Below are 12544 nucleotides of genomic sequence, written 5' to 3'. Positions count from 1 at the left end.
TAGTTTTCTACTACAAAAATACAAAAAAATTGGAAAATGCAAAATAGAAAAGAAACAAAAAATTAGTTTTTTGAAGAAAACCTCTTTTGAAAAACTATTCTTTGCAAAATAATCTCTTTGAAAACACCCTTTTTGAAAAACTCTGGGTTTTCAAATTTGCCAATCTTTCCCATTTTACCCCCAGGACTTGGAATTGCAAAAGTTTTCTCAAGAAAACAATCTGGATGGTTTCGATATTTCAAAATTTCGCCATGTTGAAAAGAGGGGGACACAATTTCAAATTCATAAGACTTTATTTCAAACTTTTACAAAAAGGCTCCGAATTTCCCTACTTCTTTCAAAATCTCGCCCTGAGAAACCAATTTTCCAAGTTTTGAAATCAAACCACAATCCACTTCGTGCTTTCTAAACTAGCCTATTATTGTGAAAATTCCAAAATATCTCATTTGGCTCTTATTTCAAATTAAGGACGTGGGACCCGCCTCGAGGTGGTGTCACACTCAAACTCTCAAAATTTTCCCTTATTTCCAAAATAGTACCCATTCGAAAGTGGCACCGATTTATAAAACCTTGTTTTTAACTCAGTAAAATAATTAGTGGGCCCACATAGGTGGCGCCCCACTAAGACTCTTTGCCAAAAGAAAGAAATTTTTTTAGTTGAGGTGGCACTACAAAAACAAAATCCGTCTTTTACTCATTTTTTTTTTATTATTTATTACTTTTCAGCCCCAAATGGAGCCACCGTGAAACCCTACCAAAATTTTCATGTTTACCTAAGTTTTTTTAAAAAAAAATTCTTCTGGAGAAAAGGAGCCGCCCCCCTCCCAAAGGGCGACATTTTCAAAATTTTCAAAAGTTTGAATTCATTTTGAGATTTCAAACGATTTCAAAACCTGGGGTAACGCCCCAAAATCTGCGATTTTTTTGGGAAAAACCTAATGAAAATCTTTAAAGGGGGACCCTATTGAGGAAAAGAGGGGAGCTGGACGATTAACATTTTTAGCCCTTTTGTTCTTATTGCAGGTCTCCTCCAACCGGCAGAAGAAAAATAAACTCCTAGTCCTTCGACTCTTGGCTGGGGCGGCATTTCACAGAGTGCAGGGGATCCAGCAGGCAGTGATCCATCTTCTTCAGCTCAGCAGCATCTACAGTCCCATTGGGTGCCGAAGATTCAGCAGGGCTTCTTTCCCCTTTTCTTCATCTCACCAGCAGAAGGGGAACGTCCGACTGCTTCTCCCTCTTTATCGCTGGAAGCCGCCTGGGATTACATCCCTTCCTTCCTTCCAGCAAGAGAGGGACCCAAGATTCTAGCATTTCCTCTGGTTTCTCTTCATTTCCCAGACCCTCCTTTCTTTTAACGCCCTTCTCCAGGACTGATAGAGAAGTCCTTCCATTCTGCTGATTGAAGACAGTAGGCTTCCTCCATCATCCGGCAAAAGATCTCCAAAGAGGCAACCGAGGAGTGCGTTGCCCCTTTTCCTTCCCCTTTTTTTTTTGTGAAGTCTGGACCCATCTCTGAAGGAGACGTCAGCAGCAGCCTCCACTTAGCTAAGGTAAAGGCCCTTTTTTTTTCTTCGTTTTATTATGCATCTACAGAAACTAAGTGTGGTGTTCATGCCATAAGCACTGCAGATCCATTGCAGCAGCTGAGGTGATTGAGCATCCCTGTTTTCTGCATCAAGAACCGATAATACCTCTCAAAAAAAACTTCTGTATGATTCGGTCCAGCATCATGAATATTTCAAAAGAATTTTTTTTTTACTTCACCTCAATTCATGATTTCCTATACATATCTAGTTCTTCCTGTTATACACCCATGCTTTATCACTCAAAAGGATTGTTTTATCAAAAATTCCGGTTCTTCAGCCTGTTACTGAGGCAGTAATTAAGATTTTTGTGTTAGCTTTTGACAATTTCCTCATCATCGCCTGGTTTTCTTATCAAAATTTTAGTCATAAATCTTTTATATGTCATTTTTTTTCCTGTATGAGCTGAGAGTTTTGGTTAAAATGTCTGCGTATCGTGAGGTAACGTGATGGCTGGTAAGGCTTATCATACAGCAAGTGGTGCTCTTAACCCAAGCACTACATTTCATTTTTTTTTTTATAGTCTCACGGTTTCATATGTTTTCCTTTCTTTTTTTTAGAAAATTTCATACCATGCATTCACTTGCTTTGCATTTCTTAAAATGTGAAAGAGCTGAGCATTTTATGACTCGTTGTGCACCATTGAATTTCTCCAATCATTGACATAGAACTGAAATGTTATAATGTTCTGATGCTGATGAATGTAGTATGGATTTGTTTAAGCATGGTTGTTCCATTTGACTCTAGTTTTTTATGTTATCATGTCTCACAATTCTGTACCTTCATCCAGGTGATTTAGCTTAGTTTAGTCCTTTTCTTTTGCTATTTTGGAATGCCCTGCGTATGTGGCATATGCAGTAACAGTCATGACCCCTTATGAAATCTTTACTGCAAATGAAGTTATATACCTTGTTTTGGTCAGATTAGTGAAGCTGTTTGGGTTCGGAAAATATGGAATTTAAAGCTGAAAGACATGCATCGGAAACTTTGTTTATGCTAGTTCCATTATTACCTTCAGAAGTTACATCAGAGGTTGAATGCTTGTTATCTGATACACCTATTGCTTGACTATGTTGGCTCATAGCAAAATATTTCAAAAACAAATTCCTGGTATATTACCATACTGTAAGTGCTTACAAATGAAAGACAATATTGCAAATCCTAATGATGTCCTTGACAATTTTAGAGAGGCACTTGGAAATCAGAATTTCTTCAGTGATAATCAACATTCAGCAGAAAACATGCACACAACTATCCAGTTGCACATGTGCATGCATCCATGTGCCATTACAACACACATGGCACATTTTTAGAGTCTCCAACATAGTTTAAGGTTCCCTAGAGAGGGAAATTCCCAAAACACTATGAATGTTTAAGTCAACTGGATCATTGCAGAGAGAGAGAAAGAAACAGAAAAACAGGGGATAACATGTCTTCAATTGTAGGAATGTGTTTATATATATAGTTATACATACACATATGTATATATACGCATATCTTCATTATACATGTACAAATATTTCCTTGTATATCTCGTACTAACCTACTTTTGCAGGAAAAGTTCGGGAGATGCCAAGTCCTTTTGATTCCTTTTTTTTTCTTTTTTTTCTTTTCCATTTTATGTCGAAATTGTAATGATCAGATGTACATTTGGAATAATATTTACTTTCACAGCTTAGATTAGGATGCATATCATGTAGTTTGATTTTGCAATATCCTGACATTGTGATTCATGCATTTTATTTCAAAATTCACCGTGGATGAACACGAATGGCACGTGCACCAACTCTTAGGGAGTTGATGAACTCGGTGGAATCCATATTTACGGCCCTAGTCGGAATATGGACGAGACCCAGATCCATCATCTTTCTACCAATCACATTGAGCCTACACTCTTAGGCTATCTTAAAATGCACATCATATTTCTAAATTTTCAAAATCTCGTGAATTAATTCAAATAAACTCTGAACATATTCATGGCCACAGTCAGAATATGTGAAGGCTTTATTTTGGCTTGATCCACATTTTTCCAACAAATTTTTCAGAAATCTTTTCAAAGTGCATTCATTCATTCAAATCATCTGTTTTTCCCATGATTTTCTCAAGAAATTTTCACTCTCTGGAAATCGATTCCTCAAGGAACTATGAAGATTTCCAAAGTTGGATTTTCTAAATCAAAGTTTTCCTATGATTTTCCCTGAAAATATTATTTTCTCAAAGATTTATTTTCAAAAAAGGAAATTTTCATCTTTCTCAAGAATCAAAATCAATTTTCAGATATTTCGAGGCTAAGATTCCCAGGATTTCAATTTCCCAAGTTTTGAATTTCCTTCTCCAAAGAGCTTTCCCACAAATTTTCTATCATTTTCCTAAGAAAATTCTCAAAGTCTGAGTTTTCCCGACAAGTGCTTTCCTTTTCAAATGTTCATCTTTTCTCAAGAATTCCTTCCATTTTTCCCGAGATTCTCATCTTTTCATGGTTTTTCAAGTCTTTATAAACTTTCTCAAGGATTTCCCGAGATTCTCATCTCTTTACGGTTTTCCAAATCATTATAAACTTTCCTGAGATTTCAAATCTTCTTCTTCTGAGTTTCCTGAGAAATTGATTTCCATCATTTGCCTTAGAAATATTTCAAACTCCAAAGCGTTTTCCAAGCATGTATCATGTTTTCCAACTTGCATTTTACAAAATCTCATAGTACATGCCTGAATTCTATCATGTTTTCCAACTTGCATTTTACAAAATCTCATAGCACATGCCTGAATTCTATGTGCATTTACGATAGAACACAATTTCGATGATGTAACTAAGTCAAGCACAATTTTGGTCCTTGGTTCGATTACCCCTGTTAAAGGCGGCAGAAACGGTCGAACCTCGTACCGACAGGTCGAGCCCCATCCCATGGATTTTCCCGCAATTTTCAAAACGGAGGCGAGTATTTCAAAACAATTTCCAAAATCCGGTCAAGTTTGAATCGCGAAAGCATTTTCCTCTCTCTTCCGCAAGGAAGGGAAGACGGGAAAAAATTTTGCAACGATAACAGGTTTGGCGACCGTGATGGGACCTGTCCTTGTCTGACAAAAAAAAAGTGCTTGACTTAGTTCAATTATCGAAATTATGTTCACAACATGTCAGCTCTTTACTTTTGCTATCATGCGAACCTAGGAGCCTAGATTCTGACCTAGCTGACATTGACTGCATATAGCCTAGGCATGGTTTGGTAGGACCAGATTGAGGAGAAATTTTCATGCTCACATAGACTTAGGTCTAAATACAACTCTCCTCAATTTAGGATCTGAATGCAAACAATGTATGCTCCTTCAAAGTTTTCAAAATCTATCTCTCTAGGACTTAGAGCCCTCTATTTCTTGCATGTGATCATTTTTTCAAACCCCCTTACCTATCATTACCCGGTCTTCACGTTGCTGGGCTCTCTTCCAGAACCCTAGTTCGGGACAGAGCCTCACAACTCGGCCAATTATTTGGGTTAACACCCCCCTACAACGTACCATGGGCCACAGTCCGAAGTATATCGGTAGGCGTTCAAGGATGTTGGAAAACCTTACCTTAGAACCGGAGTTGAAATTATATGCCACGTACCTCGGATTTCGATTCGAGTATATCGACATAACTGGATTGGACAAAGATGATCTGAACCTAGAGTTAGGATTAGGGTCCTACAGCTATTTTCAAAATGATGCATCTAGAGTCAGCCTTTTAGGGAGTGCTGAATGTGCATGAATGTTTGTGCAGGATGTGATTGTTCGTATGTTACCTCTATTTTCTTACATTTTCCCAAAAATATTTTTCAAATTTCCATATTTCTCACCTTTTCCTTTATTTTCTCAAACCCTGGATGATTTTCCCAAATATCCAATTTCTTTCAAAACTCCAGGTGATTTTTCCATTCTTCCGTTCTACTGGATCTCGAATTTCCAGCTGCATTTTCATCCTGCCTGCAATTTTTCAAAATCATATGTTTTCTCTCATTGGATTTTCAATTCTTTTGCCTATTTGCAAAATTCTTCATCTTATTTTCCCCGTGCATACCTTGATTATTGCCTTCTCCTTATTCTAAATCCGTTTGCGGATTGTTTTTCCAAGAGATATCTCTTTCCTTCAAAATGGTATTTTTCCTCGTGGTTGACGACCTCGCCTAGGTAACAAGGCACATTTTCCGTTGTTATTTCTCTTACAAAGAATGACAACACAATTGTCGTGAATTCAGCGGCAACTCCATCCCTAGTAATGGGATATTCTTCCAATTGTCTACTATATCATCAATAATCATTTTTTTTCCCAATCCAAAATTTCCTCAGAGTCTAATCAAGACTTCATCCTGCAGAGGGCATCCACAACATTTGATGGTTCGAACAAGATCAGGAAATAGAACAACGGCATCTCAGTACTCGTCTGCCTCAGAAGAAGAGATGGGCTCCCCGCGATCCGAGAGGAGTCAAGAGCAGCAGCAAGGGGAGGATGGCATAGACCCACAGATGTATGCCATGTTCCAGAAAATGATGACCAAAATGATGAGTGAACAGGCTGGGACCAGTGCAGAGAAGAACCCATTCAGAAAGAAGTTCCATGGGCACAAGGATAAGAAGACTTCCAAGAAGCAAGTTCAGCCAGAGGAAATTTCAGATGAATCAGAATCAGAGGAAGACACCGATGAAGAATATGAGGTGCCTCTGGCATTTCAGAAACAGGGCCGAGAACAAAGGAGGAGTCGCAAATTAAAGAATCAAGTTGCAGAAGAGCCCCTGCAGTCACAGTTCAAAGAAATGGCCAAAGTTGTTAAAGACCTGCAAGCTCACGATAAGGGCAAGAAAGTCTTCACTAGCGAGGATTTTTATGATGGATTAGAAGGAGACGAAGAACTGGAAAACCTGCCCCGCAAGTTCATCAAGTTCGATGGTTCTGGTGATCCCAAAGCCCATCTCGCCACGTTGTTCGCCGAATGATCCAAATTCAAGAGAGACAATAGGGCCCTATTTCTCTGTTTTCCTCGTAGCTTAGAAGGCACTGCCGCCAAGTGGTACTCCGAGCATATCAATCCAATCGAGCTGCGAGAATTCGATAAGGTGGTCAACCTATTCATTGAGCGATTTCTGTTCAATACTGAAGCGCTCCCAACATTGAGCCATCTCTGCAATCTAAGGCAGAATGAAAATGAAAAGGCAAGGGACTTCATTCGCAGATGGAGAGAGACCTGCAACAAAATGAGGGATCCTATATTAGAGAGGCATGCTTTATCGCTGATCCTGAACAACTTCTCACAACCTTTGAGAAGTTCTATCTCCACCTCACCTTCCAAGTCTTTCATAGAGCTTACTGAACGAGCCGAGTGGCTCGAGATGGGGTTGGAGAACGGTGTCTACGATGGTATCACCCTCGTCAAGAACAATCTAGATCCAAAGAAAAAGGCAAATTTCACCTCCTCCGCCAATATCAACCGCAATGATAATAAAAGTAGTAAGGGCAACCATGCGGATCGAGAGGAAAAACAGAATAGTAAGCTATCTCAGCCCAGCTTTCCACAAAAGGAAAAGATAAAGCGTGAAGGTTGGAGTAGTGATCGAGTGTTCACTCCTCTCAAACAAACACTCGAAGAAGCCCTTGAATTCATGCTGACCAAGGGATTAGTGAAGCTCCCAAAGGCCACAACTCCTCCCACCATCATGGGAAGGTTCAGGAATCAGTTTTGCAAGTTCCATCGGGCAGTGGGGCACGACATCGATCATTGTTTTGTCTTCAAAAATATTGTTCAGGATTGCATTGACAAGAGCCTCCTTGCTGAAGAAGAAGAAGAAGACGAACTGACCATCTTGACCAAGCCTTTCCCAAATCATTTAGAAAATTGACGATGCCAAAGTTTCCTGCTTTCTTCCATTCATTTTGCCAGTCACCTCGTAAGGGCAAGTCCGCCCAGTTTTTGCAACCTTTTGGTCGAGTGCTTATAAATAGGCAGTCTTTTTGTTATCAGTTTTGCTTATCAATAAAATGTCAATTTTCTTCATCAAATACTTCTTTCTTTTGCCCCATTAGGGCACCTGTTTTCGTCTTGAAGAATCTTCTTTGCCTATTCTTTTCAAGATGAGGGGCAATCCCAACATCATTCATGAGAGAAATGAAATTACCTATGAGGGTTTTTCAAAAATCGTGAAATTCTTGAAAATTTTCTATAAACATCTTCATTATGATCACCCAAAAGTTTAATATTTCGGTCCAATCTTTTTCAAAAATCAACCATCGCGGTGGTTTTTTTTTTTTCTTAAATTGGTTTCGAACCATTATCTTTAAAATCAACCCTGGTGTTGATTTTCTTTTCCAAAATTAGTGATTAAATCAATTCATTTTCAAAATCAACCCTCGTGTTGATCCTAACTCCCAAAATTTAATTTTGAACCATTATCTTTAAAAATCTATCCTTGTGTTGATTTTCTTTTCCAAAATTATCGTTAAACCAATTTGTTTTCAAAATCAACCCTCATGATGATCTCTCTTCAAAGTCAACCCTCGTGTTGATTCCCCTTTCAAAGATCAGTTCTCACGCTGATCATTCTTCAAAATCAACCTTGCAGTTGATTTTCTTCCCAAAATGAATCCTCACTTGCAAAATAACATTTTCCTTTTACTTTAAAGATCCCATGTGCAAACACTTTCTCACTTCTCATTTTGCTTTTATCATTTCAAAGGGATAATATGATTCTGTTTCCTTTCCTCAATTTTTAAGCATCAATAAAATTTGCCAATAGTTTGGCACCATTTTATTTGCGTCTCTTTCCTTTTCACAAATATGTCTCTTGTAAGGAACAATCTTGAGGATGTCTCTCAATCAAGAAGCCTGTCACCTTATTCCTCAATTATCCTTCTTTATATTCAAAATTTTCCTCCCTAGTCACACTGGGGCATTTTTTTTTGAAAAATCTATCTTTACCTCAAAACATTCTGTATGCAGGCAGGATAAACCAATCTCTCATTTTGCATATATATGCACCCACTTGCATTAATTTTGCATTCATTTACATTTCATGTGCATTTGCATTTCATTTTGCATTAAATCTGCATCCATTTTTTTCCCCTTCAGGTTAAGGGATAAACCTGAATCATTTTCCATGATTTTCCAATTTCTAGTCATATCCCCGTTCAGGATAAGGGGTTAATCCTGAAAATCAGACCACATACATCTAAATATGATGGTCTTTTTCATTGCAAGTCAAATAATCCAGTCCTCGAATTGGCCATTCTCAAAACTTTCAATCCCAGTCCTCGCACTATCGATTTTCAAAAATTCAATCTTCTGATTAAAGATTTTCCTTTAAGATTTGAGCCCTGACTCAAACTTTCCAGCTTTCCTTTGAAGATTTAAGTTTTTAACTCAAGTCTTCTTTCCTTCAAAATCTAAACTTTCCAGTTTCCTTTTGAGATTTGAGCGCTGACTCGAACTTTCCTGCTTTCCTTTAAAGATTTGAGTTTTAACTCAAGTTTTCTTTCCTTCAAAATCTAAACCTTCCTGTTTCCTTTTGAGATTCGAGCCCTGACTCGAACTCTCCTGCTTTCCTTCGAAGATTTGAGTTTTAACTCAAGTTTTCTTTCCTTCAAAAATCTGAACTCCCCAGTTTTCCTTTGAGATTCGAGCCTCGACTCGAACTTTCCAACTTTCCTCTGAATATTTGAGTTTCGACTCAAAAATCTGAATTGGCCTAGTTTTTTCTTTTTAAGATTTGGGTTTCGACCCGAACTTTATCTCCTTAGAAACCAAACTTCCTAGCTTTCCTTCGAAGGCTCGAGTTTTGACTCGAATCTTCTATCTTTCCCTGTAAAACCTGAGTCCTGATTCAGATGGTCTTTTAAAACCAACTTTTGAGTTAGGCTTACCTTCAAAATCCAGCCTTATGCCAGGACTTACCTTCGAAATTGAGTACCATCGTCATGGATGTGTCAACTCGGATGACAAGCGATCTCTTTTACTAAGGATTTCAAGAACGTGTTGTCAATTTGTCAATCAATTACTTGTTGATTTCAAAATTTCTTTATTTCACAAATCTTTACCTCAGTTTACCTTCAGCACTACTTCTAAAAGAGTGAAGCTTTTGCGAAAAGAGATTCAAACTTCAAATTATTTCTATTGGCCAACCAAAAGGATAAAGGATAAATCCTCGATATGGCCAGAAAAGAAGATTCAATGTTTTTGCAAAGCCATAGATGATTGATATTGATCGCAGTCAATGGCACATTTTTAAAGACCATTCTTGCAAAAATTGAGGCAGTGAAAATATCCTGAGTGCTGGAAAAAGAGAGAATTCACCCAAGCCCTGTCTCCGCAAAATCACCTAAGCTGCAATTAAATATCCGCAAAAGGGATCTCTCCCTTGTCGTCAAGATGAAGGCGAATTAAGCGAGTAGACCTCCAGGTCCAAAGAAGATTTGAAACATCTCCAAGATGACGGAGTTTGCGACGGATTCTTCCAGGGAAAGTCCAAAGCACTGTCGAGATGAAGGCAGATGCGATGAACCTCCCGACAATCCCTAAAAGATATTTAATTTCTGCTATCGTCCAAAGATCTCTAACCCATGAGCCAATATCGTCAAAGAAGGATCGAAACATCTCCAAGTTGAAGGAGTTTGTGACGTACCCTTTTCAAAAAGAAAGAGAGCAAGAGAGGAAAAAGAAAGAGAGAAAAAGTCGAAACATCTCCAAAAGGAAGGAGAATGTAGCAAAAACCCAAGAGAGCCAAAAGAGCGCAGGAAGATTATCATGAGAGAAGTTCCCAGGATATCAAACTGCCACATTTATCAAGAATCTTCTTTAAATTTGTGAAATTCTATTATCAATATCCTTTCATCGATTGCTTTCATAATATCAAATTCTCTTTCTGCTCATATCAAGGAAATTGATAGCTTCCTCGAAGGAGGGTAATTACAAGTAATTTGGATTCCAATCTCGATTCTACGAAGTGAATCTTGTTTGGAGGTAATGCTTCAGGTAGAAAAGAAGGAATATTTTGCAACAATGAGCTTTATTTTCAATTACTTTGAATCAACAAAATTTTCAACATTTTGACAATATTTTCTAGCTATCCTGACGTTAAGTGAGAGCTTAATGTCCATATTGATGCATCTTGACCCCTTCGAGAGATTTTCCTTTGTCGTCTTTCACATTGTTGAAAGATTAGCCTTATCTCCGAAAGGATAGACTTTATCATCTTTTCACATTGTTGAAAGATTAGCCTTATCTCCGAAAGGATAGCCTTTATCATCTTTTCATATTGTTGAAAGATTAGCCTTCTCTCCGAAAGGATTACCTTTGTCATCTTTCGCGATGTCGAAAGAATCGCCTTATTTCTTTGGATGACCTTTGTCATCTTTCGCGTTGTCGAAAGAATTGCCTTACTCCTTTGGATCGCCTTATCATCTTTCGTGTTGTCGAAAGAATCACCTTATTCCTTTGGATTAGCTTTGTCATCTTTCGCATTGTCGAAAGAATCGCCTTATTCCTTTGCATTGCTTTTGTCGTCTTTCGCGTTGTCGAAAGAATCGCCTTGTTCCTTTGGATTACCTTAGTCATCTTTCGCGTTGTCGAAAGAATCGCCTTATTCCTTTGGATTACCTTTGTCGTCTTTCGTATTGTCGAAAGAATCACCTTGTTCCTTTGGATTACCTTTGTCATCTTTCGCATTGTCGAAAGAATTGCCTTATTCCTTTGGATTACCTTTGTCGTCTTTCGTATTGTCGAAAGAATCGCCTTGCTCCTTTGGATTGCCTTTGTCATCTTTCGCGTTGTCGAAAGAATCGCCTTGTTCCTTTGGATTACCTTTATCATCTTTCGCATTGTCGAAAGAATCGCCTTGTTCCTTTGGATTGCCTTTTGTCATCTTTCGCGTTGTCGAAAGAATCGCCTTGTTCCTTTGGATTGCCTTTGTCATCTCTCGCGTTGTCGAAAGAATCGCCTTTTCCTTCGGATTGCCTTTTGTCGTCTTTCGCGTTGTCGAGAGAATCGCGTTGTTCCTTTGGATTACCTTTATCATCTTTCGCATTGTCAAAAGAATCGCCTTGTTCCTTTGGATTACCTTTTGTCGTCTTTCGCGTTGTCGAGAGAATCGGCTTGTTCCTTTGGATTACCTTTATCATCTTTCGCATTGTCGAAAGAATCGCCTTGTTCCTTTGGATTGCCTTTTGTCATCTTTCGCGTTGTCGAAAGAATCGCCTTGTTCCTTTGGATTACCTTTGTCATCTTTCGCATTGTCGAAAGAATTGCATTATTCCTTTGGATTACCTTTGTCGTCTTTCGTATTGTCGAAAGAATCGCCTTGCTCCTTTGGATTGCCTTTGTCATCTTTCGCGTTGTCGAAAGAATCGCCTTGTTCCTTTGGATTACCTTTATCATCTTTCGCATTGTCGAAAGAATCGCCTTGTTCCTTTGGATTGACTTTGTCATCTCTCGCGTTGTCGAAAGAATCGCCTTTTCCTTCGGATTGCCTTTTGTCGTCTTTCGCGTTGTCGAGAGAATCGCCTTGTTCCTTTGGATTACCTTTATCATCTTTCGCATTGTCAAAAGAATCGCCTTGTTCCTTTGGATTACCTTTTGTCGTCTTTCGCGTTGTCGAGAGAATCGCCTTGTTCCTTTGGATTACCTTTATCATCTTTCGCATTGTCGAAAGAATCGCCTTGTTCCTTTGGATTGCCTTTTGTCATCTTTCGCGTTTTCGAAAGAATCGCCTTGTTCCTTTGGATTACCTTTGTCATCTTTCGCATTGTCGAAAGAATTGCCTTATTCCTTTGGATTACCTTTGTCGTCTTTCGTATTATCGAAAGAATCGCCTTGCTCCTTTGGATTGCCTTTGTCATCTTTCGCGTTGTCGAAAGAATCGCCTTGTTCCTTTGGATTACCTTTATCATCTTTCGCATTGTTGAAAGAATCGCCTTGTTCCTTTGGATTGCCTTTTGTCATCTT

The sequence above is a fragment of the Nuphar pumila genome, chromosome 6 (genome assembly GCF_984573655.1).
Source record: "Nuphar pumila chromosome 6, dmNupPumi1.hap1.1, whole genome shotgun sequence".
In the NCBI taxonomy this organism is placed as follows: Eukaryota; Viridiplantae; Streptophyta; class Magnoliopsida; order Nymphaeales; family Nymphaeaceae; genus Nuphar; species Nuphar pumila.
Note: the sequence above shows the minus strand (reverse complement) of the source record.